Here is an 8,781-nt window from a genome sequence, read left to right on the forward strand (position 1 = left end):
TTGACAGTTATTTAAAGTATGTGTTACATTTCTGGTAAAAGAGATATCCGGTGGCCATGCACATTATGTTTAATTATAGGTTACATAAAAAACATTTTCGTTATCATTACTCTAGAAGTTCCACAGGTTTACAAAAAAATTTATCAGGAACAATTAAAACCAAATTCGTGCTTACAAGCATTTGATAAAACTAAGTATTCAAGCCATTGAGATTTTTTTTCCATCTCTTTTTTCTTCCTCATTACTATTTCCGTCATTTTATTAGATCTTTCCTATACAACTCTTTACAGTTTTATATTATTTATGTCTTCTGTTTTTGCCCTTTCTTCAGTTAAATTCCTTCAATTAAAAATTACTTCAATTAAATATCAGGTTGTTTCAATTTTGCAACTAGAAATAGTTCAGAAAATCATTTTACTTAAGGTAATTCATAAAATTAGTTTAATAGCTGTTTTGAATTTAATTTTATTATTCATTAATAAATGTTCCTTTTGTTGATTTTCAATTTCGGAGTTGCAAGGGTAAAAAGTTTTTTTCTAGAAAAGTAAGATTACAAAAAGATTTTTCACCAAAAAGTGATTTAAAAAGAAATGAAAAATGAAGCTGCACTGTAAACAAGCTTTACTTCTTCAAAACTTAATTCTACTAGATATTGCGGTTTTATAATCATCGTCATTTAAGCGCGAAGTTTGAATTCAGAATTTTTTTTCCGGTTTCATTACTAAATCTTCTTAATAGATACATTTTAAAATACTTACCTACAAAATAACGTTCTGAAAAGGGGACGATTAAATTAACAAAAGTAGGAAATTTCGAAAATCGTCCACTTTTTTGATCAGTTCTTAAGAGATTTGTCAGATTTCAAATGAATCGATTAAAAATGGCCATAATTGGTTTTCCATCCTTTATATTCATCTTATGTGAAAACCACTGCAACTAAACGGTCGAAATTGTTTTAAAGAATATGTGTCGTCTGTTAGGAAAAATTATTACACCCTTCAAAACACCAAAACTATGCGCAAATCGATACAAAGGGTTGAGTGCCAGCTTAAGTGTTACAAACATCTGAAGTGACGCAACATCTTAAAGATTACCAAGTCTTGCACTCTAATTCTTGGAGTTTAGGGAGCATTATCAGTCTGACGTAAAACACGTCATCCATTATATATTCTCGGACAAGATAAATCGCACTTATCTGACATTCCATTGATGAAATCATGTAATAGACCCGCCTTAAGAAAGCCACAACAATTTAGCATTTTTAAAACAAGCCTGTTTGTTCCGAATAGGAAATCTTAGTGACCAAACATCTCGCATCAATCGGGACGACTTTTGACTCTTACCTTTACTTTGCATGAAATGTTCTGATGCTTCCCTGTTTTTATTTTTAAATAAATAATGTGTTCTAAAAAAATTGAAATCTCTCGGTAAAACATTCTCTCGGATAAAATGATATCGTCTGCAGGCTACTTTATTTATTAGGATCTTAAAACTAAAAATATGAATTGTTTGAAATTATGCTGAGTCATCGGTCTAATCAACCGAGTATCATCCTTTCTAACTGTAACCTAAAATGTAAAGAGGGTCTCGCATTTTCGGGGAGGGGAGAAAAATTGTCGACTCAATGATGAACGTTGCCGATTTAAAAAATAAATATTTTAACAGTATCTTATAAATGTACTTTTACTTTAAAGTTTAATATCATTTTCGGGGGATTTTATTTTTAATTGAAAATTGCAAGAACATTATGTGTACAAAATCTGTTGCTCTGCCATATATGATACACGAACTTAGAAAAACATGAAAGCAGAGAAACGAAAAACATGAAAAGTATTCAGAAAAATTAGGAATGTAAAAAGAAAAAAAAATCATGAATGATAATAAACACACACAATTTTATGAAAGAGTCATTTTTATGAGTAATAACAGATTTTACGGCAGTGGTTTGTTAAAATATAGTTCGGTCTTCAGCTTTACTTGATTGAATTTTAATTGAGATCATTTGTTTATTACAGCGTCAGTGTCACTTTGTCTATTAAATGAGTTGGATTAATGAAGGTACAACCTTAATTCATCTAAATATCACTTACATTGATTTGAATATGGCTAAAAAATGAATACTAGTATAATTTATTTTTTCAAGGAAGGACGAAGACGGGTATTTTTCAAAGTATGAATTGCAGTTTTGTCTTGATGAATTCCATTCTTTAAAAGTTCCTGGCATAATGAAATAGAACTTCTTCTGTAAATATTAGACGTAAAACTTTCTCTTAATAGTGACTTGAGTTAATTTTAACATTTTTTTTTTTTCGGTTCTTATTTTTAAGGGGACTCGGTACCCTGAGAATTTCTTAAAGTCGGCGAATATATCGATTTCCCAATTTCGAGTGAAAAGGGATCCTTGAACCTTTGACTTATTAATCTGGAAATTTCAAAACAATCGGACAAGTATTCAACGAGATGTGGAATTATTTTGTGCAATGCGATATCAGGTGTCACTTCTAGTGTTTACATCAAACATATTTCTTGTGCAAGTAGCCAATAGTTTTTTTCCATGAAATAAAAAGCAGGACAATTGTTTGATGCTGTCATGATTAAATCTTTGTTTGTTTTACTGCTTTCGCTTTTTCTTTTCGATGAATTTCTCACTGGTTATTATAATCATCATCAAAATGACTCATTTCATTTGAATTTCAATCAAATGGTCTAGAATTCTTGCTGTGCATTAACAGATAAATAGAACTGCAGATCATTGAATAAATATTTTGACTAAAAAAATTAATTGAGTAAAAAAGTGAAAATTTTCAAATTTTTTTCCCAATATTTCTGATAATTCTTATATATAATAATGGTCATTAATAAATATGATAATTATTAATGACCTTTAATAATTATTATAATTATGAATGAGTATTAATAAAACTGACATCTTAGGACTTACAAATGCCACATAATTGCTCTGAGAAAAAATCAGCTTGATATGAGTTGTTTTTATTACAATTTTATTGTGTTGAAAACTTTAAGCTTTACCTCAGTTAGCTTTTTTCCAGAATTCTGTATGCTGCAAAATGTTAGAAGTAAATAACATTTTATTGTATTTGTATAAATTTTTTTCTGTTCACTCTTAAATGAATGCTTAATAGAATTAGAGATAAATTTGTAAGAATTTTGATTAGAATTTTTTCTTAAAAATGTTCGAAGTGAAAAAAAATTTCCCAAAATTTTGATCACCTTTATTTTTTAGAAACTAATATAGATATCAAAAGTCCGATCACTCATTCCATTAAATACATTGTGAAGTCCCTTTAAAAAAATCTGGGGAAAAAAAATTTGAAAATTGTACAAGAAGAAACATTTTTAAAAAAAGGTTTAATATATTTTTAAAAATTTAAAATATTTAAATTTGTAACTTTTGAAACTGAAAAATATTTTATAAATTTAAATTTCTGCACAGTTTACAACTATCTATCAGAAAATTTAAAAAATTTGTTGGAAATTGTGAAAAAAAAATTTGAGATACCGAGTCTTTTTTTAATTTCCTATTATAGAAGAACTTCGCAAAAATCATAAACCTCGTATTTTAACTTTCTTTACATTGACGGAACTAGGTTTTATACCTTTTTCTTTTTTCTTTTTTTTTTTTTTTGGAGGGGTATTTCTTTGGAGTCTTTTTTCCGAGTAAAAGTAATTATCCATAAAAAGTAATGATTTGCAATTGATTCCCTTTCTTATAGCTTTCTCTTTTTAGCTTATTTTGTAGTTAAATTTTTTATACCTCCATTTCACATTTTTTTTAATTATAAAATATAAATATTTCTCTTCTTAAACGTAAAAATTTATCTTTTAATCCGCAGCTTTGTGTACAGTAGAGACCAAGATGGTAGAATATTTTGGAAAGGGCGTCATTTTGACATTTGATGGCTCATAATACTAATTTATTAAGAGAAAATAAAGTATAAATCATTTTCAAAATAATCTAATGGAGAACAATTTTTAGAAAGGATGTTCATATTGGAACAGCAGTTAAATAGTAAACAGGAACAATGATATATGTAAAAATTCTCATTTATGGCAGTTAGTATTCAGTTGGGTAACAATAAAAACCAATTATGGCCTTGCAACGCTGGTCCAGGGAGCCCATCAATGTTTTTACTTCTTCTGCTGCTGTAACCTCACACCATGGTTGAATTACTGATTTTATTAATTGGATTTTATTGTTGGATCGCTTCCCTATGGCAATAAATTTCGATTGGATTAAAGTCCGCGCGATTAGCGGGCCATTCCAGTGGTGAAGTAGGATTGTCTCAAAAGCAGTTTTTGCATACAGTGGCAATATGACATACAGCCGCGTCCCGTTGATATACAAATTCTTTATTATCTTGTAACAGAGATAAATAATAACATAGATCTCAATTAGAATTTTCACTGAACATGATTTTTTATGACGGGTTATATGACGTCAATGCAGACAGTATCCAGCCAAAACGAGTAATAAGAAGTTGTGAATATGCGATATGTTTAAGGTATATATGGTAAATATATGGAGAAAAAATATTTTGTAAATTTAGAATTAAGATAAGTTGATTCATCTTCTTTAGAAATGTGCTTACTTATTTACTCTGTCTGTGTATCAATTTTAAGAATTTCTTTTAGTTTTTTTAATCGCATTTTTTTTATATATATAAATTAACAAAAGTGTCCAAAACTATGCGAGGCAAGTTGTAACAAAAATTCAGGAACATTGTTGAAGGTGTGTGTGCGTGTGATGAATGATAGTTAAGCCACAAAAAAATGGCTGTAATGAAGGAATCGCAAATACATTTAAAAATGTAAATACTTTTAGAAAATTGTAACAACTAACCTTGGCTTCTCCATACACTCTAATACTGGTTCGATTTATAATGATTACGGCATTCTTTTTTAATTCCAAATAATACTTCTTTATGTATATATATATATATATATATATATATAGAGAGAGAGAGAGAGAGAGAGGCAAAAGTGGATAATTTATAGTTCTCACATAAAGTGGCATTCATTTATAGTTCTGACAATAACACAATTAATTTACTTATAATCTAATATTAAAGTGCAATGCTTGAGAAAAATTATCTATTACTCTTAAAAGATGAAAATGACTGAATTCATTTTTGATTTTGGAATTAATTATTTCATTTGAAAAAATCATCAAATCTTTTTTTCATAAAGATTTTACTTTATTTATCGGAACCATTTGTTTTAATCTCTAATTTTTGCTTGAAAGATATAGTTCATTGTTTTCAGATTTTTTTTTTTTTTTTTTTTTTTTGAGAATTATTTTTCCGGATAGTTTCAGTTTTAAATTATTAGTCTAAAGTGCAGCATTGTTGACTATTGCAAACAACTTCTGAAATTTATAATTAATTAGTTGGGGGAACCAGATGGTCATCAAAGGCGGCTGGTTTTAAATAAACCAGTTTTTTAAAACTTAGGAAAAAAACAGAGACATATTTATATTATTTATTTTACATTCAAAACACCAGTGGTTCTTTTTATCAACCACTTGGAGATATTAATCAAGATCCTGGGAATATTGATTCTCATGAAAGGGCCTCTGATGCATTAAGAAAACAATTCAAGGGCGATACTGCACAATCGGACTATATATATATATGTAGTATGAGCCCCTATACTACTCCCCCTCCCTCTCCGGCAGATGGCAGTAGTATTCTGACTAGACGGAGATAGAGAAGCATAATCCACGATTTTTTGAATAACAAATAATATTGCTATTGTTATTTTTAAATATGCGTTCCAAATATCTGTTATTTCAATCATATTATTAATTAAAAATTATTACTTAATATTAAATATAAAATTTATTAACTGTAATTAATACTTAATTTACTAATTTAATTAACGTGTGATTGAATTAATTTATCTGTTTCAGCTTACTTCTTAAATTTTATTTTTTTTCTCAAAACTATTTATTTATTAGAGTTAACTATTTTCTGGAAAAGATGAGTTAAAAATATATGTCATTTCTTTAAAATGTTTACTTTAGTCCTATATTCTACCAATAGATGGCGCCAGGAGTAAACAGAGTATATGTAATCAAAGTCAATCATGTCACGAGCGATTAAAAATGATCTGTATGGAATAGCGCATCATCAAATACGAATATCGGTCACTCCCGTAAAATGGAGCGGTGACTTCACACTTCTCAGTGAAGCCTCGCACTTTCCGGTGAAATCACCGCTCCGATAAATTTCAGTGATATGCAATTCAATGATACGATACGATAATTCCAATAACCGGTCCGTTCACTTTTCAATCCAATCACAGATTTCTTTCGAGAGCTTCCATTGGACAGATTGTATCGATTCTTACTTTCCAGTAAAGTCACCGCTCCGGCAAATTTCAGTGATATCGTATCGATTGTTATTTTCTATCGTGATCCAAAACCTGTAATCGAAATATCATCAGTAAGATCGTATCAAGGATTTGAATCACACCCCTCTTTGAAAAGTATTGATCACTTGTATTTGTGACTTTTTGATATTGGTTACGTAATAACCGCTCTGAAAATATTCGTCATCCCTAGACGGAGAAGCGAGGCAAGCGGGAGAAGAAAGATACTTGGAGCGAGAGTGTGTGAGCGTCGAAGTTGAAGGATAACAGCCATTCTATGTTCGCCTAAACTGCAGCCAACCCTATACTTTTGTTCTTTTGCTTAATGTTCGTGTAGTCCTGTGTCCGTTTATTAAAATATGGAAAAGGCAAACGTGTAGATTTCTTTCGATTGGGGACACGACCCTACATATATATCTAATATATAAAAATCTCATGTCACGGTGTTTGTGTTCGAACTCCTCCGAAACGGCTCGACCGATTTTCATGAAATTTTTTATGTGTATTTGGTAGGTATGAGAATAGGTCGTAAAGTATATTTCATAACGCTAGGTAATTAGGGTGTTCCTATCCACGTTCACCGTACGCTGAGGAGATCAATGCTTGCTTGTAATCATCGCCACTGTGATGCAATGTTGAAAAAGTTCAGCTAAAAATAAACACGCGCTTCCAAATGCTACATGATCCATCTGCTGACACATTCTGGGACTAATTGGTAGATATCGGCGATGTAAAAGTTGCTATCTCTGAAAATACTGGATGCATAAAATTGCCCGCTCATTTCTGCACTCTCTTTGATTCGCAAACTGCTCTCATTGACCGCATATTTCTTGATGTACGCACACAATATATAAATCATGCATGGCTGGCAGAAAGAGCCATTTTGGCAGCAAAAAATGTGGACGTCGCCGATTTAAACTTCAAGATACAACATCATACAACATTTGGTATCATACAAATTGATCGATACAGTTTGCGATGCTAATGTAGCTGTATATTATCCACCAGAGTTTTTGAACTCACTGGATTTTCCAGGCATGTCACCACACCTTCTACGATTGAAAGTTGGATCTCCGATTATTTTGCTTCGGAATTTGAACCCACCATAGCTGTGGAATGACACACGCTTGGTCATTAAAAAATTGATGAAAAACGTCATCGAAGCCACCATTTTGAATGGTAAATTCCGAGCCGAAAATGTTTTGCTGCCACAAATTCCAATGATTCTCACAGACGTGCCAATCGAATTCAAACGCGTTCGATTTCCTATCAGATTCGCATTCACAGTGACAATCAATAAGTCGCAAGGCCAAACGATGTCTGTTTGCGGCTTAGATTTGTACCACGTTTTTCACACCATGTTTTTCACACGTGGCATGTTCTCGCGTGGGCAAACTATCGAGCTTATTTATGTTGGCTAAAGACGGACTGAGAAGAAATATCGTACACTCAATTGCTCTTCGATATGAATATTGATTTTCTTTATTTCATTTTTATACTTTAGGACAAAAAAATATATTTCTTTTTTCACTTTACGTTTAAATTTTAAGAAATCGAACAATGTATATGTTCGTTACGTTAATGAAATACATTGTATTGAAAAAATGAATGGTTGGTGTTTTTTAGTTTTTATGGGCGATCATCGTCTACAGCGCTCCATTCCTCTTTCTGTCATAGATCCCATCCCTACACACTTACAATACATTCGTTAACAACCAAAATATTCAATAGAAATAATTTATAAGTCAGAACAACGTTTGCCGGGTCAGCTAGTATATATATATATATATTCAATTCCACCTTTTTCTATTTAACCAATGCTATACGAGCTCTGTAAAGCTGCTTTAATCAGGAAGTTCTCACGCTCCAAATGAAGGGATAAAAATCTGTCATTCCAAGCAAATTCTTTTAAAAGATACCTATATTTCCCTTTTCTAACTTGACACGTGTAAATGAATTCATATCAGAATCTCACAGTATGAAATCACTCGGGAAAAATACTTCGGTCTCTTTTGCTCTCTTCTTTTCTTGTATCGCGATGTGAACGGACACCAGTTTCATCGTCGCTTCCTTTTTGTACACAAATTATGTCTCCTAGGATGTAATAAAGCGAAATTTTAAAATTTCAAAGTGTCTTCTCTCCTCAGCTAAGCAGCTGCTAAAAAATGTGTTTTACATTATACATATGCAACATTCTCAAAGTAATTTAATGTTGTTATGTATTCGAATTTATTCAGATTAAAATCAAGAATTGTCTTGTTCTCAGAACATCTTTTTTTCATACTTTCAGTTTGATTTTCAGATTCATGTGTTCCTCCCCCTCGCCAACTGCAGTTGGCTAGCTGACAAACAAATCAACATTCTTGGCAAACTTTGCAAAAGAATGCTTAG

Source organism: Argiope bruennichi, chromosome 3 (assembly GCF_947563725.1).
Source record: "Argiope bruennichi chromosome 3, qqArgBrue1.1, whole genome shotgun sequence".
Taxonomy (NCBI): Eukaryota; Metazoa; Arthropoda; class Arachnida; order Araneae; family Araneidae; genus Argiope; species Argiope bruennichi.